The sequence below is a fragment of the Eptatretus burgeri genome, chromosome 3 (assembly GCF_056783735.1).
Source record: "Eptatretus burgeri isolate ZD-2024b chromosome 3, Ebu_testis_v1, whole genome shotgun sequence".
Classification (NCBI taxonomy): Eukaryota; Metazoa; Chordata; class Myxini; order Myxiniformes; family Myxinidae; genus Eptatretus; species Eptatretus burgeri.
In genome coordinates this window covers 141909711-141936302 of record NC_140963.1, presented here as the reverse complement: position 1 = coordinate 141936302, position 26592 = coordinate 141909711, and the positions used below count along the sequence as shown (strand labels likewise).

The window sequence follows — 26592 nt, the reverse complement described above, 5'->3', positions numbered from 1 at the left end:
TAATCCTTATCTGGCACGCATGATATAGGACGTTCCCTGATTCGATGACTGTTGTTGCTTGGGGTTTCTGCACATGTGCACCTTGTATTCTGAGGCAGATTACGTCATTTTGAAAGTTGCGTATGAAACAGTGAAGAAGCCAGTGAGTTATTCTGTAAACAATTTACCATGAAAATAAATAATAATATTAGTTAGGGGGACCTAGCAGGGAATGCCAGTTATTGTCTATAGATTGTGGGAATCAATTCCAATGTCTTTGCAGCTTTGCATTCCTGTTTCTGGGTCACTTTCATCCGGGATGCTGCGGACACGTTCTGCACGGGATGTACACATGGGGTATGCACACTTTTTACATGGAAATGCTTGTCCGATGCATGTACGGGTATGGACACATTCTGTGACGCACAGAGAGGTTTAGCACACACTGAACATGTGACGTACACTTGGTTCTGAGACTCAAATTTGTAATTATTGCACAATATTCCATTTCCCATTTTGAGTTAATTATCCGCTGTTGCCAATTGATCTAAATGTTCTAATCACTGGAAAAACAGGACTTTAACTTCCAAAGGGGGTACACCCAAAATACTTAGTTTGCATTCCTTTGGTTCATTTCATCTTACCGATCATATTCCTGCTGTTGCAGAATAATAAAAATGGGATTGTAGGAAAGTGAATAATCGATTTACTTGGTTGGAAAGCTCGTAATAGATTTACCTGGTTGGAAAGCCAAAATGCGATTTAACTGGTTGGAAAGCTAATAATCGATTTACTTGGTTGGAAAGCGAATAAATGATTTACTTGGCTGGAAAGCTGATAATTGATAAACTTGGTTGGAAAGCTCATAATTGATTTACTTGGTTGGAAAGCTGACAATTGATTTACATGGTTGGAAAGCTCATAATTGATTTACTTGGTTGGAAAGCTGATAATTGATTTACTTGGTTAGAAAGCTGATAATTGATTTACTTGGTTGGAAAGCTAATAATCGATTGTCTTGGTTGGAAAGCTGATAATTGATTTACTTGGTTGGAAAGCTGATAATTGATATACTTGGTTGGAAAGCTCATAATTGATTTACTTGGTTGGAAAGCTAATAATCAATTGACTTCGTTGGAAAGCGAATAATCGTTTGTCAGGTCAGGTCAGGTATGGGAGCATGTGCCAGAACAGCGCGTCGCTGCGTCCACTTTCCGCCGTTACTCCAGGTGTGTCCGTCTGGCCATCCCCCAGGCAGATGCCAGGCCCATCCCCATCTCCTTGAGCTGATGGTCAACCTGCTGCAACCATGAGGCATGTGGTCGGCCCACTGGCCTCCTACACTCATGAGACTCCCTCGCTGAGAGAATCTGGTGAGCAGGATCAGCGTCAGGAAAACGAGCCACATGTCCATACAGCCGCAACTGACGCTCACGGACTATGCAGGTAACAAATCTCATCCGAGTCTCTCTCAGCAACCGCTCGTTGGACACAAAATCCGACCAGCGATAGCCAAGGATTCTCCGAAGAGACCTGGTACCAAAGGAATTAAGTCTCCGTCTCAGATCCTTGGTCAGAGTCCAAGTCTTGCACCCATAGAGCAAGACTGGAAGTACCAAGGACCTGAAGACTCGGACTTTCGTCCTCCCGCACAGGTACCGGCTGCGCCACACCCCATGATCCAGTGAATCCATGACTCCCCAGGCCCGACCCAGATGTCTATTGATCTCTGACTCACAGCCAGCAGAGACATGAATATCACTGCCAAGGTAAGTGAATCTCTCCACGACCTCAACATCCTCACCACAAACATATACAGACAGGACAGCAGCATCCAAGATGTCACCGAAAGCCTGGATCTTAGTTTTGATCCAAGAAACCCGTAATCCCAACGGCTCCGACTCCTCATTCAGCACCTCGAGGGCCCCCAAGAGGATGTCTAAAGTCTCCGCAAAGATGACTGCATCATCTGCAAAATCAAGGTCCGAGATCTTGACATTCCCAAACGATGCACCGCAACTTGATCTCTCCGACATCCTCCCTAGAATCCAGTCCATACAAGTGCTGAAAAGTGTGGGGGCAAGTACACATCCCTGACGAACTCCAGTAACAACTGGAAATAAGTCAGAGATGGTACCACCACACTTCACAGCACTCTCAGTACCAGAGTAGAGTTCAGACATCAGATCGATCAGTTTTGGTGGCACCCCAAGAAGACCAAGAATCCTCCAGAGGACATCCCGATTCACTGAATCGAACGCTTTACAGAGATCAACATAGGCTGCAAGCAGCCCCTGCCGAAACTCTCGTCTGCGTTCAGTGAGGACACGAAGAGCAAGGATACGGTCAATCGTTGACCTCTTTGGTGTAAAGCCTGACTGCTCTGGAAGCTGGTGCTCAAGCAGATGGTGGCGAACCTTATCAAGAATTATCCGAGCAAAGACCTTGCCCGGCACTGAGAGCAGCGTCACCCCTCGGTAGTTGTTGCAGTCTTGGCGATCACCCTTCCCTTTCCAGAGAGGGACAACAAGGCCCCTCTTCCAGTCAGTTGGGATGATGCCTGTATTCCAGGCAGAGCACAAAGCTGCATGCAACGACACGAGTGCAGCATTTCCACCAGCCTTGAGAAGTTCGGCATGGATGCCACAGATCCCTGGAGCTTTGCCCCGTTTCAACTGGTTCACCGCAGCCCGTGTTTCCACAAGCGAAGGTGGACCACAGTTGATTCGAGGGTCAGAAACAGGGATTGTAACACCCTTCACGTCCAACTCGACAGTTGGGGGATCAGCAAAGTACAACCGCTCAAAGTAACCGGCCCAGCGGGCCTTCACTTCAGACTCCTCTCTCAAGAGCCGACCACTCTCTGCTCGAACTGTAGTGCTCCGAGGGATGGGCTTGGATGAACGTAATGCGCGAATTCCCCTGTAAGCGGGATGAGAATCACCTGTCCACAGGTGATGCTCTACCCCCTCACAGATTCCTCACACATAGGCCTCCTTGTCCACCCTCAGTGCACGTACAGTTTTACGCCTCAGCTCCCTGAACAGCTCAGCTCTGCCATTCAGCCTGGCCCTGCGACTCTGGTCAATGGTATCCAGTGTCCCTTGAGAGACAAAATTCTTCTTTGCCCTGCGGTGAGCTCCAAGTCATCCACCGGCAACATCAAGGACAGTGGTATTGAAGGCACTCCACAACTCTGCAGGATCTCCCAAAGCACCCAGGCCCCCCAAGTGTCCACTCAGCCTGTTCGCAAACTCCTCAGCTACTCTCTCATCCCTGAGCTTGGCAACATCCAGCCGAGGCTGGGATGGTACCATTCTCCAGGATTTAAGGTACAGCTTTAGAGTTGCTACAACAAGCATGTGGTCAGTATTGAGGAACTGAGCACTCCGGTAGACCCTGCAGTTCTGGATCATCCTCCAACGACCGTCAATGAGGACATGGTCAATCTCCTTTGCCACACCGCCAGCGTTGGAATCCCAAGTCCAGCGATGAGCTTGTGGGTGCTGAAACCATGAACCGGCCACCCTAAGTCCATGACTTCTTGCAAAGTCAAGGAACTTAGTGCTATTCTGGTTCATAGTTCCTGACCCATGGGGACCAACACACACCTCATAACCATCCCTATCAGTTCCAGTCGATGCATTGAAATCCCCCAAGCCTAGAAGTGTATCTCATCTGGGGCACTGATCAACCACAGACTCGAATGTGGCGTAGAATGTGTCCTTCACGGTGAGATCACTCGCCTCAGTCGGAGCATAAACAGAGACCAGGGAAATGACACCTAAGGAGTGACGAATCCTTAATCTCATAATACGCTCGTTGACCGGTGTTACCTCAATTATCATTGGGGTCAGCTTATTGGACACAGCTACAGCAACTCCTTGGGTATGGTAACCATCAGAGCGACCAGACCAATAGTAGGTGTAACCACCCACCATTATCTCGCCGCAATCCGGTCTCCGAACCTCAGAGAGAGAGCTGCAATCCCGATGTCCAAACGCTTGAGCTCAGATGATAACAGAGACAGGTGATCATCCTCTCTTAGGGATAGGACATTCCAGGCACCCACCCGAAGGGACCGCCTCAGGTTAACCCAAGGAGACCGCCGTCTGGTGGATGACACCTCAGCACCACTCCGACACACTCTCCCGCAGTCTGACCCAGGGATGTTACCCCGTGGTTTCCATCCTATCAAAGATTGGGGTCCCGAAGGCTTTGCCCCAATCCCGTCATCCGGTGAGCTGCCCTGCGAAGGGAAGCTGCACAGGAGGTACTCCCATGGAGTGGGTTTTCAGATATTTTTGCGTTTTTGCGTTTTGCGGCATGAAGGGTTTTACGGTGGCCGGAGTGCAAATCCTGCCACCAACCTCCTAATAAGAAGTGACCCAACTGCAGGAGGACGTCCGCAGACACAGTTGGGCACTAGATATGGATGGCCGTTGGCTCACAAGGAGCTCCTCCGCCCTTTGGCTGAAAATTGATTTACTTGGTTGGAAAGCTGATAATTGATACACTTGGTTGGAAAGCTCAGAAATGATTACTTGGTGGGAAAGCTAATAATCAATTGACTTCGTTGGAAAGTGAATAATTAAATGACTTGGTTGGAAAGCAAATCAATGATTTACTTGGTTGGAAAGCTAATAATTGATTTATTTGGTTGGAAAGCTAATAATTTATTTACTTGATGGGACAGCTGAAAATTGATTTACTTGGTTGGAAAGCTAATAATCAATTGACTTGGTTGGAAAGCTAATAATCGATTAACTTGGTTGGAAAGCTTATAATCGATTGAGTTGGTTTGAATTCTGATAATGGATTGACTTGGTTGGAAAGCCAATAATTGATTTACCAGTTTTGAAAGCTAAAAATCGATTTACTTGGTTGGAAAGCTAATAATCGATTTACTTGGTTGGAAAGCCAATAATTGATTGACTTGGTTGGAAAGCTGATTATTTATTTACTTGGTTGGAAAGCTAATAATTTATTCACTTGGTTGGAAAGCTGATAATTGATTGACTTGGTTGGAAAGCTTATAATCGATTGAGTTGGTTTGAATTCTGATAATGGATTGACTTGGTTGGAAAGCCAATAATTGATTTACCAGTTTTGAAAGCTAAAAATCGATTTACTTGGTTGGAAAGCTAATAGTCGATTTACTTGGTTGGAAAGCCAATAAACGATTGACTTGGTTGGAAAGCAAATCATCGATTTATCTGGTTGGGAAGCTGATAATTGATCGACTTGGTGGGAAAGCTAATAATCGATTGACTTGGTTGGAAAGCTAATAATTGATTGAGTTGGTTGGAAAGCTGATAATTGATTTACTTGGTTGGAAAGCTGATAATTGATTTACTTGGTTGGAAAGCTGATAATTGATTTACTTGGTTGGAAAGCTGATCATTGATTTAGTTGGTTGGAAAGCTGATAATGGATTGACTTGCTTGGAAAGCTAATAATCGATTGACCTGGTTGGAAAGCTGATAATTGATTTGCTTGGTTGGAAAGCAAGTCATCGATTTACTTGGTTTGAAAACTGATAATTGATTTACTTGCTTGGAAAGCTGATAATTGATTTACTTGATTTGAAAGCTGATAAATGATTTACTTGGTTGCAAAGCTGATTCTTGATTTACTTGGTTGGAAAGCTAATAATCGATTGACTTGGTTCGAAAGCTAATAATCGATTGACTTGGTTCGAAAGCTAATCATCGATTTAGTTGGTTGAAAAGCGAATCATTGATTTACTTGGTTGGAAAGCTGATAATTGATTGACTTGGTTGGAAAGCTTAGAATTGCTTTACTTGGTTGGAAACTGAGAATTGATTTACTTGGTTTGAAAGCTAAAAATCAATTGACTTGGTTGGAAAAATGATAATTGATTTACTCGGTTGGAAAGCTAATAATCGATTGATTTGGTTGGAAAGCTCATAATTGATTTACTTGGTTGGAAAGCTGATAATTGATTTACTTGGTTGGAAAGCAAAAAATCAATTGACTTGGTTGGAAAGCTGATTATTGATTTACTTGCTGGAAAGCTAATAATAGATTGACTTGGTTGAAAAGCTGAGAATTGATTTTCTTGGTTGGAAAGCTGATAATTGATTTACTCGGTTGGAAAGCTGATAATTGATTTACTTGGTTGGAAATCTGATAATTGATTGACTCGGTTGGAAAGCTGATAATGGATTTACTTGGTTGGAAAGCTGATAATTGATTTACTTGGTTGGAAAGCTGATAATTGATTTACTTGGTTGGAAAGCTGATCATGGATTTACTTGGTTGGAAAGCTGATAATTGATTTACTTGGTTGGAAATCTGATAATTGATTGACTTGGTTGGAAAGCTGATAATGGATTTACTTGGTTGGAAAGCTGATAATTGATTTACTTGGTTGGAAAGCTGATAATTGATTTACTTGGTTGGAAAGCTAATAATCGATTGTCTTGGTTGGAAAGCTGATAATTGATATACTTTGTTGGAAAGCTAATCATTGATTTACTTGGTTGGAAAGCTAATCGTTGATTTACTTGGTTGGAAAGCTGATAATTGCTTAACTTGGTGGGAAAGCTAATAATCAATTGACTTGGTCCGAAAGCTAATAATCGATTGATTTGGTTGGAAAGCTCATAATTGATTTACTTGGTTGGAAAGCTAATAATCTATTGTCTTTGTTGGAAAGCTGATGATTGATTTAATTGGTTGGAAAGCTGATATTTCATTTACTTGGTTGGAAAGCTGATAATTGATTTAGTCCGTTGGAAAGCGAATAATTGATTGTTTTGGTTGGAAAGCTCATAATTGATTTACTTGGTTAGAAAGCCAATGATGGATTTACTTGGTTGGAAAGCGAATAATAAATTGACTTGGTTGGAAAGCTGATAATCCATTTACTTGGTTGGAAAGCTAAAAATCGATTGATTTTGTTGGAAAGCTGATAATTGATTTACTTGGTTGGAAAGCTGATAATTAATTTACTTGGTTGGAAAGCTGATAATTGATTTTCTTGGTTGGAAAGCTGATGTTTCATTTACTTGGTTGGAAAGCTGAGAATTGATTTACTTGGTTGGAAAGCCAATAATAGATTTAGTTGGTTGGAAAGCTAATTATTGATTTACTTGGTTGGAAAGCTAATTATTGATTTACTTGGTTGGAAAGCTAATAATTGATTGACTTTGTTGGAAAGCTGATAATGATTGGCTTGTTTGGAAAGCTGATTATTGATTTACTTGGTTGGAAAGCTGATAACTGATTTACTTGGTTTTAAAGCTAAGAATCAATTGATTTCATTGGAAAGCGAATAATCGATTGAGTTTTTTGGAAAGCTACTCATCGATTCACTTGGTTGGAAAGCGAATCATTGATTTACTTGGTTGGAAAGCTAATAATCGATTTACTTGGTTGGAAAACTAATAATCAATTTACTTGGTTGGAAAGCCAATAATTGATTTACTTGGTTGGAAAGCTCATAATTGATTTACTTTGTTGGAAAGCTAATAATTGATTTACTTTGTTGGAAAGCTCATAATTGATTTACTTGGTTGGAAAGCTCATAATCGATTTACTTGGTTGGAAAGCTGATAATTGATTTACTTGGTTGGAAAGGTAATAATTGATTTTCTTGGTTTTAACGCTGATAATGGATTTACTTGGTTGGAATGGAAAGCTAAGAATTGATTTACTTGGTTGGAAAGCCAATAAACGATTGACTTGGTTGGAAAGCAAATCATCGATTTATCTGGTTGGGAAGCTGATAATTGATCGACTTGGTGGGAAAGCTAATAATCGATTGACTTGGTTGGAAAGCTGATAATTGATTTATTTGGTTGGAAAGGAAATCATTGATTTACTTGTTTGGAAAGCTGATAATTGATTTTCTTGGTTGGAAAGCTGATAATTGATTTACTTGGTTGGAAAGCTGATGATTGATTTAGTTGGTTGGAAAGCTGATAATGGATTGACTTGCTTGGAAAGCTAATAATCGATTGACCTGGTTGGAAAGCTGATAATTGATTTGCTTGGTTGGAAAGCAAGTCATCGATTTACTTGGTTTGAAAACTGATAATTGATTTACTTGCTTGGAAAGCTGATCATTGATTTACTTGGTGGGAAAGCTGATAATTGATTTACTTGCTTGAAAAGCAAATCATTGATTTACTTGGTGGGAAAGCTGATAATTGATTTACTTGCTTGAAAAGCGAATCATTGATTTACTTGGTGGGAAAGCTGATAATTGATTTACTTGGTTGGAAAGCTGAAAATAGATTTACTTGGTTGGAAATTGAGAATTGATTTACTTGGTTGGAAAGCTGATAATTGATTTACTTGGCTGGAAAGCTGAAAATTGATTTACTTGGTTGGAAATTGAGAATTGATTTACTTGGTTGGAAAGCTGAAAATTGATTTACTTGGTTGGAAATTGAGAATTGATTTACTTGGTTGGAAAGCTAAAAATCAATTGACTTGGTTGGAAAGCTGATAATTGATTTACTTGGTTGGAAAGCTAATAATCCATTGACTTGGTTGAAAAGCTGATAATTGATGTTCTTGGTTGGAAAGCTGATAATTGATTTACTCGGTTGGAAAGCTGATAATTGATTTACTTGGTTGGAAATCTGATAGATGATTTACTTGGTTGGAAAGGTGATAATTGATTTACTTGGTTGAAACGCTGATAATGGATTGACTTGGTTGGAAAGCTGATAATTGATTTATTTGGTTGGAAAGGAAATCATTGATTTACTTGTTTGGAAAGCTGATAATTGATTTAGGGTGGGAAAGCGAATAATCGATTGACTTGGTTGGAAAGCGAATAAGCGATTGACTTGGTTGGAAAGCTTATCATTGATTGACTTGTATGGAAAGCTGATAATTGATTGACTTGGTTGGAAAGCTAATAATCAATTGACTTGGTTGGAAAGCTAATCATTGATTTACTTGGATGGAAAGCTGATAATTGCTTTACTTGGTGGGAAAGCTAAAAATCGATTGACTTGGTTGGAAAGCTAATTATCGATTGACTTGGTTGGAAAGCTAGAAATCGATTGACTTGGTTGGAAAGCTGATAATTGATTTGCTTGGTTGGAAAGCTGATAATTATCGATTGACTTGGTTGGAAAGCCAAGAAATGATTTGCCTGGTTGAAAGGCGAATAATTGATTTGCTTGGTTGGAAAGGTAATAATTGATTGAATTGGTTGGAAAGCCAAAAATCCATTGACTTGGTTGGAAAGCTTATAATCGATTGACTTGGTTGGAAAGCAAATCATTGATTTACTTGGTTGGAAAGCTGATAATTGGTTTGCTTGGTTGGAAAGCTGATAATTGATTTACGTGATTGGAAAGCGAACAATCAATTGACTTGGTTGGAAAGCTGAGAATTGATTTGCTTGGTTGGAAAGCTAATCATCGATTTACTTGGTTTGAAAACTGATAATTGATTTACTTGTTTGGAAAGCTGATCATTGATTTACTTGGTTGGAAAGCTGATAATCGATTGACTTGGTTCGAAAGCTAATCATCGATTAACTTGGTTGAAAAGCGATTCATTGATTTACTTGGTTGGAAAGCTGATAATTGATTTACTTGATTGGAAAGCTAATCATTAATTTACTTGGTTGGAAAGCTGACAACTGATTTAGTTGGGTGGAAAGCTGATAATTATCGATTGACTTGGTTGGAAAGCCAATAATTGATTTACCTGGTTGAAAGGCGAATAATTGATTTGCTTGGTTGGAAAGCTGATAATTGATTTACTTGGTTGGAAAGCTGATAATTGATTTACTTGGTTGGAAAGCTAATCATTAATTTACTTGGGTGGAAAGCTGATAATTGATTTACTTGGGTGGAACGCTGATAATTGATTTACTTGGTTGGAAAGCTAATCATTGATTGACTTGGTTGGAAAGCTGATAATTGATTTACGTGGTTGGAAAGCGAATAATTTATTTACCTGGTTGGAAAGCTGATGATTGATTTACTTGTTTGGAATTCAGATAATTGATTTGCTTGGTTGGAAAACTGATAATTGATTTACTTGGTTGGAAAGCAAATAATCGATTGATTTTGTTGGAAAGCTCATCATCAATTCACTTGGTTGGAAAGCTAAAAATTGATTTACTTGGTTGGAAAGCTGATAATTGATTTACTTGGTTGGAAAGCTGATAATTGATTTACTTGGTTGGAAAGCTGATAATTGATTTACTTGGTTGGAAAGCTGAAAATTGCTTTACTTGGTTGGAAAGCTAATAATCGATTGACTTGGTTGAAAAGCTGATAATTGATTTATTTGGTTGGAAAGCTAATCATTGATTGACCTGGTTGGAAAGCTGATAATTGATTTACTTGGTTGAAAAGCTGATAATTGATTTACTTGGTTGGAAAGCAAATCATTGATTTACTTGGTTGGAAAGCTGATAATTGATTTACTTGGATGGAAAGCTGATAATGGATTTACTTGGTTGGAAAGCTAATAATCGATTGACTTGGTTGGTAAGCTCATCATCAATTTGCTTGGTTGGAAAGCTGATAATTGATTTACTTGGTTGGAAAGCTAATAATCGATTTAGTCCGTTGGAAAGCGAATAATTGATTGTTTTGGTTGGAAAGCTCATAATTGATTTACTTGGTTAGAAAGCCAATGATGGATTTACTTGGTTGGAAAGCGAATAATAAATTGACTTGGTTGGAAAGCTGATAATCCATTTACTTGGTTGGAAAGCTAAAAATCGATTGATTTTGTTGGAAAGCTGATAATTGATTTACTTGGTTGGAAAGCTGATAATTAATTTACTTGGTTGGAAAGCTGATAATTGATTTTCTTGGTTGGAAAGCTGATGTTTCATTTACTTGGTTGGAAAGCTGAGAATTGATTTACTTGGTTGGAAAGCCAATAATAGATTTAGTTGGTTGGAAAGCTAATTATTGATTTACTTGGTTGGAAAGCTAATTATTGATTTACTTGGTTGGAAAGCTAATAATTGATTGACTTTGTTGGAAAGCTGATAATGATTGGCTTGTTTGGAAAGCTGATTATTGATTTACTTGGTTGGAAAGCTGATAACTGATTTACTTGGTTTTAAAGCTAAGAATCAATTGATTTCATTGGAAAGCGAATAATCGATTGAGTTTTTTGGAAAGCTACTCATCGATTCACTTGGTTGGAAAGCGAATCATTGATTTACTTGGTTGGAAAGCTAATAATCGATTTACTTGGTTGGAAAACTAATAATCAATTTACTTGGTTGGAAAGCCAATAATTGATTTACTTGGTTGGAAAGCTCATAATTGATTTACTTTGTTGGAAAGCTAATAATTGATTTACTTTGTTGGAAAGCTCATAATTGATTTACTTGGTTGGAAAGCTCATAATCGATTTACTTGGTTGGAAAGCTCATAATCGATTTACTCGGTTGGAAAGCTGATAATTGATTTACTTGGTTGGAAAGGTAATAATTGATTTTCTTGGTTTTAACGCTGATAATGGATTTACTTGGTTGGAATGGAAAGCTAAGAATTGATTTACTTGGTTGGAAAGCCAATAAACAATTGACTTGGTTGGAAAGCAAATCATCGATTTATCTGGTTGGGAAGCTGATAATTGATTGACTTGGTGGGAAAGCTAATAATCGATTGACTTGGTTGGAAAGCTAATAATTGATTAACTTGGTTGGAAAGCTGATAATTGATTTACTTCGTTGGAAAGCTGATAATTGATTTTCTTGGTTGGAAAGCTGATAATTGATTTACTTGGTTGGAAAGCTGATCATTGATTTAGTTGGTTGGAAAGCTGATAATGGATTGACTTGCTTGGAAAGCTAATAATCGATTGACCTGGTTGGAAAGCTGATAATTGATTTGCTTGGTTGGAAAGCAAGTCATCGATTTACTTGGTTTGAAAACTGATAATTGATTTACTTGCTTGGAAAGCTGATCATTGATTTACTTGGTGGGAAAGCTGATAATTGATTTACTTGCTTGAAAAGCAAATCATTGATTTACTTGGTGGGAAAGCTGATAATTGATTTACTTGCTTGAAAAGCGAATCATTGATTTACTTGGTGGGAAAGCTGATAATTGATTTACTTGGTTGGAAAGCTGAAAATAGATTTACTTGGTTGGAAATTGAGAATTGATTTACTTGGTTGGAAAGCTGATAATTGATTTACTTGGCTGGAAAGCTGAAAATTGATTTACTTGGTTGGAAATTGAGAATTGATTTACTTGGTTGGAAAGCTGAAAATTGATTTACTTGGTTGGAAATTGAGAATTGATTTACTTGGTTGGAAAGCTAATAATCAATTGTCTTGGTTGGAAAGCTGAAAATTGATTTACTTGGTTGGAAATTGAGAATTGATTTACTTGGTTGGAAAGCTAAAAATCAATTGACTTGGTTGGAAAGCTGATAATTGATTTACTTGGTTGGAAAGCTAATAATCCATTGACTTGGTTGAAAAGCTGATAATTGATGTTCTTGGTTGGAAAGCTGATAATTGATTTACTCGGTTGGAAAGCTGATAATTGATTTACTTGGTTGGAAATCTGATAGATGATTTACTTGGTTGGAAAGGTGATAATTGATTTACTTGGTTGAAACGCTGATAATGGATTGACTTGGTTGGAAAGCTAAGAATTGATTTACTTGGTTGGAAAGCTAATAATCGATTGACCTGGTTGGAAAGCTGATAATTGATTTACTTGGTTGGAAAGCTGATTATTGATTTACTTGGTTGGAAAGCTGATAATTGATTTACTTGGTTGGAAAGCTGATCATTGATTTACTTGGTTGGAAAGCTGATAATGCATTTACTTTGTTGGAAAGCTAATAATCGATTGACTTGGTTGGAAAGCTGATAATTGATTGACTTGGTTGGAAAGCTAATATTCTATTGACTTGGTTGGAAAGCTAATATTCTATTGACTTGGTTGGAAAGCTGATAATTGATTAAGTTGCTTGGAAAGCTGATAATTGATTTACTTGGTTGGAAAGCTAAAAATCGATTGACTTAGTTGGAAAGCTTATTATCGATTGACTTAGTTGGAAAGCTTATTATCGATTGACTTCATTGGAAAGCTAATAATCAATTGTCTTGGTTGGAAAGCTGATGATTGATTTACTTGTTTGGAAATATGATGATTGATTTACTTGGCTGGAAAGCTAATAATCAATTTCTTGGGTTGGAAAGCTAAAAATCGATTGACTAATTTGGAAAGCTACTAATCGATTGACTACATTGAAAAGCCAATAAGTGATTTACTTGGTTGGAAAGCTGATTATTGATTTACTTGGTTGGAAAGCCAATAATTGATTTACCTGGTGGAAAGGCTCATATTTGATTTACTTGGTTGGAAAGGTAATAATTGATTGACTTGTTTGGTAAGCTCATCATCAATTTACTTGGACGGAAAGCTGATAATTGATTGACTTGGTTGGAAAGCTAATTATTTATTTACGAGGTTGTAAAGCTGATGATTGATTTACTTGGTTGGAAAGCTGATAATTGATTTATTTGGTTGGAAAGGAAATCATTGATTGACTTGGTTGGAAAGCTTATCATTGATTGACTTGGTTGGAAAGCTAATAATCAATTGACTTGGTTGGAAAGCTAATCATTGATTTACTTGGATGGAAAGCTGATAATTGCTTTACTTGGTTGGAAAGCTAATAATCAATTGACTTGGTTGGAAAGCTAATCATTGATTTACTTGTTTGGAAAGCTGATAATTGATTTAGGGTGGGAAAGCGAATAAGCGATTGACTTGGTTGGAAAGCTTATCATTGATTGACTTGTATGGAAAGCTGATAATTGATTGACTTGGTTGGAAAGCTAATAATCAATTGACTTGGTTGGAAAGCTAATCATTGATTTACTTGGATGGAAAGCTGATAATTGCTTTACTTGGTGGGAAAGCTAAAAATCGATTGACTTGGTTGGAAAGCTAATTATCGATTGACTTGGTTGGAAAGCTAGAAATCGATTGACTTGGTTGGAAAGCTGATAATTGATTTGCTTGGTTGGAAAGCTGATAATTATCGATTGACTTGGTTGGAAAGCCAAGAAATGATTTGCCTGGTTGAAAGGCGAATAATTGATTTGCTTGGTTGGAAAGGTAATAATTGATTGAATTGGTTGGAAAGCCAAAAATCCATTGACTTGGTTGGAAAGCTTATAATCGATTGACTTGGTTGAAAAGCAAATCATTGATTTACTTGGTTGGAAAGCTGATAATTGATTTACGTGATTGGAAAGCGAACAATCAATTGACTTGGTTGGAAAGCTGAGAATTGATTTGCTTGGTTGGAAAGCTGAGAATTGATTTGCTTGGTTGGAAAGCTAATCATCGATTTACTTGGTTTGAAAACTGATAATTGATTTACTTGTTTGGAAAGCTGATCATTGATTTACTTGGTTGGAAAGCTGATAATCGATTGACTTGGTTCGAAAGCTAATCATCGATTAACTTGGTTGAAAAGCGATTCATTGATTTACTTGGTTGGAAAGCTGATAATTGATTTACTTGGTTGGAAAGCAGATAATTGGTTTACTTGATTGGAAAGCTAATCATTAATTTACTTGGTTGGAAAGCTGACAACTGATTTAGTTGGGTGGAAAGCTGATAATTATCGATTGACTTGGTTGGAAAGCCAATAATTGATTTACCTGGTTGAAAGGCGAATAATTGATTTGCTTGGTTGGAAAGCTGATAATTGATTTACTTGGTTGGAAAGCTGATAATTGATTTACTTGGTTGGAAAGCTGATAATTGATTTACTTGGTTGGAAAGCTAATCATTAATTTACTTGGGTGGAAAGCTGATAATTAATTTACTTGGGTGGAACGCTGATAATTGATTTACTTGGTTGGAAAGCTAATCATTGATTGACTTGGTTGGAAAGCTGATCATTGATTTACTTGGATGGAAAGCTGATCATTGATTTACTTGGTTGGAAAGCGAATAATTTATTTACCTGGTTGGAAAGCTGATGATTGATTTACTTGTTTGGAATTCTGATAATTGATTTGCTTGGTTGGAAAACTGATAATTGATTTACTTGGTTGGAAAGCTGATAATTGATTTACTTGGTTGGAAAGCAAATAATCGATTGATTTTGTTGGAAAGCTCATCATCGATTCACTTGGTTGGAAAGCTAAAAATTGATTTACTTGGTTGGAAAGCTAATAATCGATTGACTTGGTTGAAAAGCTGATAATTGATTTATTTGGTTGGAAAGCTAATCATTGATTGACCTGGTTGGAAAGCTGATAATTGATTTACTTGGTTGAAAAGCTGATAATTGATTTACTTGGTTGAAAAGCTGATAATTGATTTACTTGGTTGAAAAGCTGATAATTGATTTACTTGGTTGAAAAGCTGATAATTGATTTACTTGGTTGAAAAGCTGATAATTGATTTACTTGGTTGAAAAGCTGATAATTGATTTACTTGGTTGAAAAGCTGATAATTGATTTACTTGGTTGGAAAGCAAATCATTGATTTACTTGGTTGGAAAGCTAATAATCGATTGACTTGGTTGGTAAGCTCATCGTCAATTTACTTGGTTGGAAAGCTGATAATTGATTTACTTGGTTGGAAAGCTAATAATCGATTAAGTCCGTTGGAAAGCGAATAATTGATTGTTTTGGTTGGAAAGCTCATAATTGATTTACTTGGTTAGAAAGCCAATGATGGATTTACTTGGTTGGAAAGCTAATAATAAATTGACTTGGTTGGAAAGCTGATAATCGATTTAATTGGTTGGAAAGCTTACAATCGATTGTCTTGGTTGGAAATATAATAATTGATTTGTTTGGTTGGAAAGTTATTGATCGTTTGACTTGGTTGGAAAGCCAATAATCGATTTACTTGGTTGGAAATCTAATAATTGACTTGTTTGGTTGGAAAGCTAATAATCGATTGACTTGGGTGGAAAGCCAATAATCCATTTACTTGGTTGGAAAGCTAAAAATAGATTGATTTTGTTGGAAAGCTGATAATTGATTTACTTGGTTGGAAAGCTGATAATTAATTTACTTGGTTGGAAAGCTGATAATTGATTTTCTTGGTTGGAAAGCTCATAATCGATTTACTTGGTTGGAAAGCTGATAATTGATTTACTTGGTTGTTTAGTTTATAATCCATTGAGTTGGTTGGAAATCTGATAACGGATTTACTTGGTTGGAAAGCTAATAATGGATTTACTTGGTTGGAAAGCTAATAATGGATTTACTTGGTTGGAAAGCAAATAATCGATTGAGTTGGTTGGAAAGCTGATCATTGATTTACTTGGTTGGAAATCTGATAATTGATTTACTTGGCTGGAAAGCCAATAAGGAATTTACTTGTTTGGAAAGCTAATAATCGATTGACTTCATTGGAAAGCTAATAATCGATTGACTTGGTTAGAAAGCTAATCAACGATTTGCTTGGTTGGAAAGCTAATCTTCGATTTATTCGGTTGGAAAGCTTATAATCGATTGTGTTGGTTGGATAGCTGATATTTGATTTACTTGGTTGGAAAGCTAATAATTGATTTACTTGGTTGGAAAGCTCATAATTGATTTGCTTTGTTGGAAAGCTAATAATTGATTTACTTTGTTGGAAAGCTAATAATTGATTTACTTTGTTTGAAAGCTATTAATTGATTTACTTTGTTGGAAAGCTCATAATTGATTTACTTGATTGGAAAGCTCATAATTGATTTACTTGGTTGGAAAGCTCATAATCGATTTACTCGGTTGGAAAGCTGATAATTGATTTACTCGGTTGGAAAGCTGATAATTGATTTACTTGGTTGGAAAGCTCATCATCGATTTACTTGGTTGGAAAGCTCATTATCGATTTACTCGGTTGGAAAGCTGATAATTGATTTACTTGGTTGGAAAGCTCATAATCGATTTACTTGGTTGGAAAGCTGATAATTGATTTACTTGGTTGGAATGGAAAGCTAAGAATTGATTTACTTGGTTGGAAAACTAATAATCAATTTTCTTGGTTGGAAAGCCAATAATTGATTTACTTGGATGGAAAGCTCATAATTGATTTACTTTGTTTGAAAGCTAATAATTAATTTACTTTGTTGGAAAGCGAATAATTGATTTACTTTGTTGGAAAGCTAATAATTGATTTACTTTGTTGGAAAGAGAATAATTGATTTACTTGGTTGGAAAGCTAATAATTGATTTACTTTGTTGAAAAGCTTAGAATTGAATGACGTGGTTGGAAAGCTAATAATTGAATTACTTGGTTGGAAAGCTAATCATTGATTTACTTGGTTGGAAAGCTGATAATTGATTTACTTGGTTGTTTAGTTTATAATCCATTGAGTTGGTTGGAAAGCTGATAATCGATTTACTTGTTTGGAAAGCTAATAATCGATTGACCTTTTTGGAAAGCTGATAATTGATTTACTTGGTTGGAAAGCTGATCATTGATTTACTTGGTTGGAAAGCTGATCATTGATTTACTAGTTTGGAAAGCTGATCATTGATTTACTTGGTTGGAAAGCTGATCATTGATTTACTAGTTTGGAAAGCTGATCATTGATTTACTTGGTTGGAAAGCTGATAACTGATTTACTAGTTTGGAAAGCTGATAATTGATTTACTTGGTTGGAAAGCTGATAATGGATTTATTTTGTTGGAAAGCTAATAATCGATTGACTTGGTTGGTAAGCTCATCATCAATTTACTTGGTTGGAAAGCTGATAATTGATTTACTTGGTTGGAAAGCTAATAATCGATTTCGTCCATTGGAAAGCGAATAATTGATTGTTTTGGTTGGAAAGCTCATAATTGATTTACTTGGTTGGAAAGCCAATGATGGATTTACTTGGTTGGAAAGCTAATAATAAATTGACTTGGTTGGAAAGCTGATAATCGATTTAATTGGTTGGAAAGCTTACAATCGATTGTCTTGGTTGGAAATATAATAATTGATTTGTTTGGTTGGAAAGTTATTGATCAATTGACTTGGTTGGAAAGCCAATAATCGATTTACTTGGTTGGAAATCTAATAATTGACTTGTTTGGTTGGAAAGCTAATAATCGATTGACTTGGGTGGAAAGCCAATAATCCATTTACTTGGTTGGAAAGCTAAAAATCGATTGATTTTGTTGGAAAGCTGATAATTGGTTTACTTGGTTGGAAAGCTCATAATCTATTGTCTTGGTTGGAAAGCTGATAATGATTGACTTGTTTGGAAAGCTGATAATTGATTTACTTGGTTGGAAAGCTGATAATTGATTTACTTGGTTGGAAAGCTGATAATTGATTTTCTTGGTTGGAAAGCTGATGTTTCATTTACTTGGTTGGAAAGCTCATAATCGATTGACTTGGTTGGAAAGCCAATAATAGATTTAGTTGGTTGGAAAGATAATTATTGATTTACTTGGTTGGAAAGCTAATAATTGATTGACTTTGTTGGAAAGCTGATAATGATTGACTTGTTTGGAAAGCTGATTATTGATTTACTTGGTTGGAAAGCTGATAACTGATTTACTTGGTTTTAAAGCTAAGAATCAATTGATTTCATTGGAAAGCGAATAATCAATTGAGTTTTTTAGAAAGCTAATCATCGATTCACTTGGTTGGAAAACTAATAATCAATTTACTTGGTTGGAAAGCCAATAATTGATTTACTTCGTTGGAAAGCTCATAATTGATTTACTTTGTTGGAAAGCTAATAATTAATTTACTTTGTTGGAAAGCTCATAATTGATTTACTTGGTTGGAAAGCTCATAATCGATTTACTTGGTTGGAAAGCTCATTATCGATTTACTCGGTTGGAAAGCTGATAATTGATTTACTTGGTTGGAAAGCTCATAATCGATTTACTTGGTTGGAAAGCTCATTATCGATTTACTCAGTTGGAAAGCTGATAATTGATTTACTTGGTTGGAAAGGTAATAATTGATTTTCTGGGTTTTAACGCTGATAATGGATTTACTTGGTTGGAATGGAAAGCTAAGAATTGATTTACTTGGTTGGAAAACTAATAATCAATTTTCTTGGTTGGAAAGCCAATAATTGATTTACTTGGATGGAAAGCTCATAATTGATTTACTTGGTTGGAAAATTCATAATTGATTTACTTTGTTTGAAAGCTAATAATTAATTTACTTTGTTGGAAAGCGAATAATTGATTTACTTTGTTGGAAAGCTAATAATTGATTTACTTGGTTGGAAAGCTAATAATCGATTGACTTGTTTGGAAAGCCAATAATTGATTTACTTGGTTGGAAAGCTAATAATTGATTTACTTTGTTGGAAAGCTAATAATCGATTGACTTGTTTGGAAAGCCAATAATTGATTTACTTGGTTGGAAAGCTAATAATCCAATGACTTAGTTGGAAAGCAAATAATTGATTTACTTGGTCGAAAGCAAATAATTGATTTACTTGGTTGGAAAGCTAATAATTTATTTTCCTGGTTCAAAAGCTTAGAATTGAATGACGTGGTTGGAAAGCTAAAAATTGAATTACTTGGTTGGAAAGCTAATCATTGCTTTACTTGGTTGGAAAGCTGATAATTGATTTACTTGGTTGTTTAGTTTATAATCAATTGAGTTGTTTGGAAAGCTGATAATCGATTTACTTGTTATTGATTTACTTATTATTATAATTTAATCGAAATTTAATCGAAAGTTATTTAATCGAAAGCCAATAATTGATTTACCAGGTTGAAAAGCTAACAATTGGTTTACTTGGTTAGAAAGGTAATAATTGATTGACTTGGTTGGAAAGCTAATTATCGATTGACTTGTTTGGTAAGCTGATAATTGAATTACTTGGTTGGAAAGCTGATAATTGATTTACTTGGTTGGAAAGCTAATAATCGATTGACTTGGTTGGAAAGCTGATAATTGATTGACTTGTTTGGAAAGCTCATCATCGATTGACTTGGTTGGAAAGCTTATAATCAATTGAGTTGGTTGGAAAGCTGATAATCGATTTACTTGTTTGGAAAGCGAATAATCGATTGACTTGGTTGGAAAGCAAATCATCAATTTACTTGGTTGGAAAGCCAATAATTGATTTACCTTGTTGAAAAGCTAACAATTGGTTTTCTTGTTTAGAAAGGTAATAATTGATTGACTTTTTTGGAAAGCTAATTATCGATTGACTTGGTTGGTAAGCTGATAATTGAATTACTTTGTTGGAAAGCTGATAATTGATTTACTTGGTTGGAAAGCGAATAATTGATTTACTTGGTTGGAAAGCTTATAATCGATTGACTTGGTTGGAAAGCAAATCATCGATTTTCTTGGTTGGAAAGCTGATAATTTATTTACTTGGTTGGAAAGCTTATCATCAATTTACTTGGTTGGAAAGCCAATAATTTATTTTCCTGGTTGAAAAGCTCAGAATTGAATTACTTGGTTGGAAAGTTCATCATTGATTTACTTGGTTGGAAAGCTCATAAATAATTGACTTGGAAGAAAAATTTGTGTTCGTTTAATCATGCTTGATTAATGTTCACTGTTCAATCATGTTTGCTCCCCCCCCCCCATTGCATCCTCTCGCCCCCCTCTCCACCCTCTTTCTTCCTCCCCGCTCCACCCTCCCTCGTCCTCCCCGCTCCACCCTCTCTGGTCCTCCCCGCTCCACCCTCTCTGGTCCTCCCCGCTCCACCATCCCTCTTCCTCCCCGCTCCACCCTCTCTCGTCCTCTCTGCTCCACCCTCTCGTCCTCCCCGCTCCCCGAAAATAAAATAATTTATTTTCCTGGTTGAAAAGCTAATAATTGAATTACTTGGTTGGAAAGCTCATCATTGATTTTCTTGGTTGGAAAGCTCATAATTGACTTGGAAGAAAAATTTGTGTTCGTTTAATCATGGTTGATTAATGTTCACTGTTTAATCATGTTTGCTCCCCCACCCAATTGCACCCTCTCGCCCCTCCCTCTCCATCCTCTCTCGCCCCCTCCCTCTCCTCCCTCTCCACCCTCTCTCGCCCCCTCCCTCTCCTCCCTCCACCCTCTCTCGCCCCCCCCCTCTCCTCCCTCCACCCTCTCTCGCCCCTCCCTCTCCACCCTCTCTCGCCCCTCCCTCTCCACCCTCTCGCCTCCTCCCGCCCCCTCCCGCCCCCTCCCGCTCCACCCTCTCTCCCCTCCCGCTCCACCCTCTCGCCTCCTCCCGCTCCACCCTCTCGCCCCCTCCGCTCCACCCTCTCGCCCCTCCGCTCCACCCTCTCGCCCCTCCCTCTCCACCCTCTCGCCCCTCCTCTCTCCACCCTCTCGCCCCTCCCTCTCCACCCTCTCGCCCCTCCCTCTCCACCCTCTCGCCCCTCCCTCTCCACCCTCTCGCCCCTCCCTCTCCACCCTCTCTCGCCCCTCCCTCTCCACCCTCTCTCTCGCCCCTCCCTCTCCACCCTCTCTCGCCCCCTCCCTCTCCACCCTCTCTCGCCCCTCCCTCTCCACCCTCTCTACCCTCTCTCGCCCCTCCCGCTCCACCCTCTCGCCCCTCCCGCTCCACCCTCTCGCCCCCTCCTCTCCACCCTCTCTCGCCCCCTCCCGCTCCACCCTCTCTCGCCCCCTCCTCTCCACCCTCTCTCGCCCCTCCCGCTCCACCCTCTCTCGCCCCTCCGCTCCACCCTCTCTCGCCCCCTCCCGCTCCACCCTCTCTCGCCCCCTCCCGCTCCACCCTCTCTCGCCCCCTCCCGCTCCACCCTCTCTCGCCCCCTCCCGCTCCACCCTCTCTCGCCCCCTCCGCTCCACCCTCTCTCGCCCCCTCCCGCTCCACCCTCTCTCGCCCCCTCCCGCTCCACCCTCTCTCGCCCCCCTCCCGCTCCACCCTCTCTCGCCCCCTCCCGCTCCACCCTCTCTCGCCCCCTCCCGCTCCACCCTCTCTCGCCCCCTCCCGCTCCACCCTCTCTCGCCCCCTCCCGCTCCACCCTCTCTCGCCCCCTCCCGCTCCACCCTCTCTCGCCCCTCCCGCTCCACCCTCTCTCGCCCCCCTCCCGCTCCACCCTCTCTCGCCCCCTCCCGCTCCACCCTCTCTCTCGCCCCTCCCGCTCCACCCTCTCTCGCCCCCTCCCGCTCCACCCTCTCTCGCCCCCTCCCGCTCCACCCTCTCTCGCCCCCTCCCGCTCCACCCTCTCTCGCCCCCTCCCGCTCCACCCTCTCTCGCCCCCTCCCGCTCCACCCTCTCGCCCCTCCCGCTCCACCCTCTCGCCCCTCCCGCTCCACCCTCTCGCCCCTCCCTCTCCACCCTCTCTCGCCCCTCCCTCTCCTCCCTCTCCACCCTCTCTCGCCTCCTCCCTCTCCCCCCTCTCTCGCCCCCTCCCTCTCCACCCTCTCTCGCCCCCTCCCGCTCCACCCTCTCTCGCCCCCTCCCGCTCCACCCTCTCTCGCCCCCTCCCGCTCCACCCTCTCTCGCCCCTCCCGCTCCACCCTCTCTCGCCCCTCCCGCTCCACCCTCTCGCCCCCTCCCGCTCCACCCTCTCTCGCCCCCTCCCGCTCCACCCTCTCTCGCCCCCTCCCGCTCCACCCTCTCTCGCCCCCTCCCGCTCCACCCTCTCTCGCCCCCTCCCGCTCCACCCTCTCTCGCCCCCTCCCGCTCCACCCTCTCTCGCCCCTCCCGCTCCACCCTCTCGCCCCCTCCCGCTCCACCCTCTCGCCCCTCCCTCTCCACCCTCTCGCCCCTCCCTCTCCACCCTCTCTCGCCCCTCCCTCTCCACCCTCTCTCGCCCCTCCCTCTCCACCCTCTCGCCCCTCCCTCTCCTCCTCTCCACCCTCTCTCGCCCCTCCCTCTCCACCCTCTCTCGCCCCCTCCCTCTCCACCCTCTCGCCCCTCCCTCTCCACCCTCTCTCGCCCTCCCTCTCCACCCTCTCTCCCTCCCCCTCTCCCCTCCTCTCCACCCTCTCGCCCCTCCCTCTCCACCCTCTCTCGCCCCCTCCCTCTCCACCCTCTCGCTCGCCCCTCCTCTCCACCCTCTCGCCCCCCTCCCGCTCCACCCTCTCGCCCTCCTCTCCACCCTCTCGCCCTCCTCTCCACCCTCTCGCCCTCCTCCTCTCCACCCTCTCGCCCTCTCCACCCTCTCGCCCTCCTCTCCACCCTCTCGCTCGCCCCCTCCTCTCCACCCTCTCGCTCGCCCCTCCTCTCCACCCTCTCGCTGCGCCCCCTCCTCTCCACCCTCTCGCTGCGCCCCTCCCTCTCCACCCTCTCGCTCGCCCCCTCCTCTCCACCCTCTCGCTCGCCCCCTCCTCTCCACCCTCTCGCCCTCCTCTCCACCCTCTCGCCCTCTCCACCCTCTCGCCCTCTCCACCCTCTCGCCCACCTCTCCACCCTCTCGCCCTCCTCCCCACCCTCTCGCCCTCCTCTCCACCCTCTCGCCCCCCTCCCCACCCTCTCCCCCTCCTCTCCACCCTCTCGCCCTCCTCTCTCCACCCTCTCGCCCCTCCCGCCCTCCTCTCCACCCTCTCGCCCCTCCCGCCCTCCTCTCCACCCTCTCGCCTCGCCCTCCTCTCCACCCTCTCGCCGCCCCTCCTCTCTCTCGCCCCCTCACCCTCTCGCCCTCCTCTCCACCCTCTCGCCCCCCTCCTCTCCACCCTCTCGCCGCCTCCTCTCCACCCTCTCGCTCGCCCCCTCCTCTCCACCCTCTCGCCCCCTCTCCACCCTCTCGCCCTCCTCTCCACCCTCTCGCCCCTCCTCCTCTCCACCCTCTCCACCCTCTCGCCCACCTCTCCACCCTCTCGCCCCCTCTCCACCCTCTCGCCCCCTCTCCACCCTCTCGCCCCCCTCTCCACCCTCTCGCCCTCCTCTCTCCACCCTCTCGCCCTCCTCTCCACCCTCTAGCCCCCCCTCTCCACCCTCTAGCCCCCCTCTCCACCCTCTCGCCCCCCCTCCACCCTCTCGCCCCCTCTCCACCCTCTCGCCCCCCTCTCCACCCTCTCGCCCCCTCTCCACCCTCTCTCGCCCCCTCCCGCTCCCGCTCTCTCGCCCCTCCGCTCCACCCTCTCTCGCCCCCTCCCGCTCCACCCTCTCTCGCCCCCTCCCGCTCCACCCTCTCTCGCCCCTCTCCGCTCCACCCTCTCTCGCCCCCTCCCGCTCCACCCTCTCGCCCCCTCCCGCTCCACCCTCTCTCGCCCCTCCCGCTCCACCCTCTCGCCCCCTCCCGCTCCACCCTCTCGCTCCCCCTCCCACCCTCTCGCCCCTCTCTCCACCCTCTCGCCCCTCCCGCTCCACCCTCTCGCCCCTCCCTCTCCACCCTCTCTCGCCCCTCCCTCTCCACCCTCTCTCGCCCCTCCCTCTCACCTCTCCACCCTCTCTCGCCCCCTCCTCTCCACCCTCTCTCGCCCCTCCCTCTCCACCCTCTCTCGCCCCCTCCCTCTCCACCCTCTCTCGCCCCTCCTCTCCACCCTCTCTCGCCCCCTCCCGCTCCCACTCTCGCCCCCTCCCGCTCCCACTCTCGCCCCTCCCGCTCCACCCTCTCGCCCCTCCCGCTCCACCCTCTCGCCCCTCCCGCTCCACCCTCTCGCCCCTCCCGCTCCACCCTCTCGCTCGCCTCCTCCTCTCCACCCTCTCGCTCGCCCCCTCCTCTCCACCCTCTCGCTCGCCCCCTCCTCTCCACCCTCTCGCTCGCCCCTCCTCTCCACCCTCTCGCTCGCCCCTCCTCTCCACCCTCTCGCTCGCCCCTCCTCTCCACCCTCTCGCCCTCCTCTCCACCCTCTCGCCCTCCTCTCCACCCTCTCGCCCTCCTCTCCACCCTCTCGCCCTCCTCTCCACCCTCTCGCCCTCCTCTCCACCCTCTCGCCCTCCTCTCCACCCTCTCGCCCTCCTCTCCACCCTCTCGCCCTCCTCTCCACCCTCTCGCCCCTCCCGCCCTCCTCTCCACCCTCTCGCCCCTCCCGCCCTCCTCTCCACCCTCTCGCCGCCCCTCCTCTCCACCCTCTCGCTCGCCCCCTCCTCTCCACCCTCTCGCTCGCCCCCTCCTCTCCACCCTCTCGCTCGCCCCCTCCTCTCCACCCTCTCGCCCCTCCTCTCCACCCTCTCGCTCCACCCCCCTCCTCTCCACCCTCTCGCTCCACCCTCTCGCCCTCCTCTCCACCCTCTTGCCCTCCTCTCCACCCTCTCGCCCTCCTCTCCACCCTCTCGCCCTCCTCTCCACCCTCTCGCCCTCCTCTCCACCCTCTCGCCCCTCCCGCCCTCCTCTCCCCCCCCTCGCCCTTCCCGCCCTCCTCTCCACCCTCTCGCCCTCCTCTCACCCTCCTCTCACCCTCTCGCCCCCTCTCCACCCTCTCGCCCCCCTCTCCACCCTCTCGCCCCTCTCCACCCTCTCGCCCCTCTCACCCTCTCGCCCCTCTCCACCCTCTCGCCCCCTCTCCACCCTCTCGCCCCCTCTCCACCCTCTCGCCCCCCTCTCCACCCTCTCGCCCCCTCTCCACCCTCTCGCCCCCTCTCCACCCTCTCGCCCCCTCTCCACCCTCTCGCCCCTCTCGCCCCCTCTCCACCCTCTCGCCCCCTCTCCACCCTCTCGCCCCCCTCTCCACCCTCTCGCCCCTCTCCACCCTCTCGCCCCCTCTCCACCCTCTCGCCCCCTCTCCACCCTCTCGCCCCCCTCCACCCTCTCGCCCCTCTCCACCCTCTCGCCCCTCTCCACCCTCTCGCCCCCTCTCCACCCTCTCTCCACCCTCTCGCCCCTCCCGCTCCACCCTCTCGCCCCCTCTCCACCCTCTCGCCCCCCTCCTCTCCACCCTCTCGCCCCTCTCCACCCTCTCGCCCTCCTCTCCACCCTCTCGCCCCCCTCTCCACCCTCTCGCCCCCTCTCCACCCTCTCGCCCCCTCTCCACCCTCTCGCCCCCTCTCCACCCTCTCTCTCGCCCCCTCTCCACCCTCTCGCCCCCTCTCTCCACCCTCTCTCGCCCCTCCCTCTCCACCCTCTCGCCCCCCTCTCCACCCTCTCGCCCCCTCTCCACCCTCTCGCCCCCTCTCCACCCTCTCGCCCCTCTCTCCACCCTCTCGCCCCCTCTCCACCCTCTCTCGCCCCCTCTCTCCACCCTCTCTCGCCCCCTCTCCACCCTCTGGCCCCCCTCTCCACCCTCTCGCCCCCTCTCCACCCTCTGCCCCCTCTCCACCCTCTCGCCCCCTCTCCCACCCTCTCGCCCCCTCTCCACCCTCGCCCCCCTCTCCACCCTCTCTCGCCCCCTCTCTCCACCCTCTCTCGCCCCCTCCCGCTCCACCCTCTCTCGCCCCCTCCGCTCCACCCTCTCTCGCCCCCTCCCGCTCCACCCTCTCTCGCCCCCTCCACCCTCTCCACCCTCTCTCGCCCCCTCCCGCTCCACCCTCTCTCGCCCCCTCCCGCTCCACCCTCTCTCGCCCCTCCCGCTCCACCCTCTCTCGCCCCCTCCCGCTCCACCCTCTCTCGCCCCTCCCGCTCCACCCTCTCTCGCCCCCTCCCGCTCCACCCTCTCTCGCCCCCTCCCGCTCCACCCTCTCTCGCCCCTCCCGCTCCACCCTCTCTCGCCCCCTCCCGCTCCACCCTCTCTCGCCCCCTCCCGCTCCACCCTCTCTCGCCCCCTCCCGCTCCACCCTCTCTCGCCCCCTCCCGCTCCACCCTCTCTCGCCCCCCTCCCGCTCCACCCTCTCTCGCCCCCTCCCGCTCCACCCTCTCTCGC

The 26592-nt window shown here is 44.6% G+C and overlaps 1 long non-coding RNA gene across 1 annotated transcript in view; it reads left to right on the top strand.

Moving 5' to 3' along the window:
* Positions 1-234: 234 nt before the first annotated feature.
* The window catches only part of LOC147031174 (uncharacterized), a 34579-nt gene continuing 8221 nt past the window's right edge, over positions 235-26592 (top strand). The window contains exon 1 of the long non-coding RNA XR_015056706.1: positions 235-336. This is a non-coding gene — a long non-coding RNA (uncharacterized LOC147031174). The remainder of the gene's footprint in view (positions 337-26592) is intronic.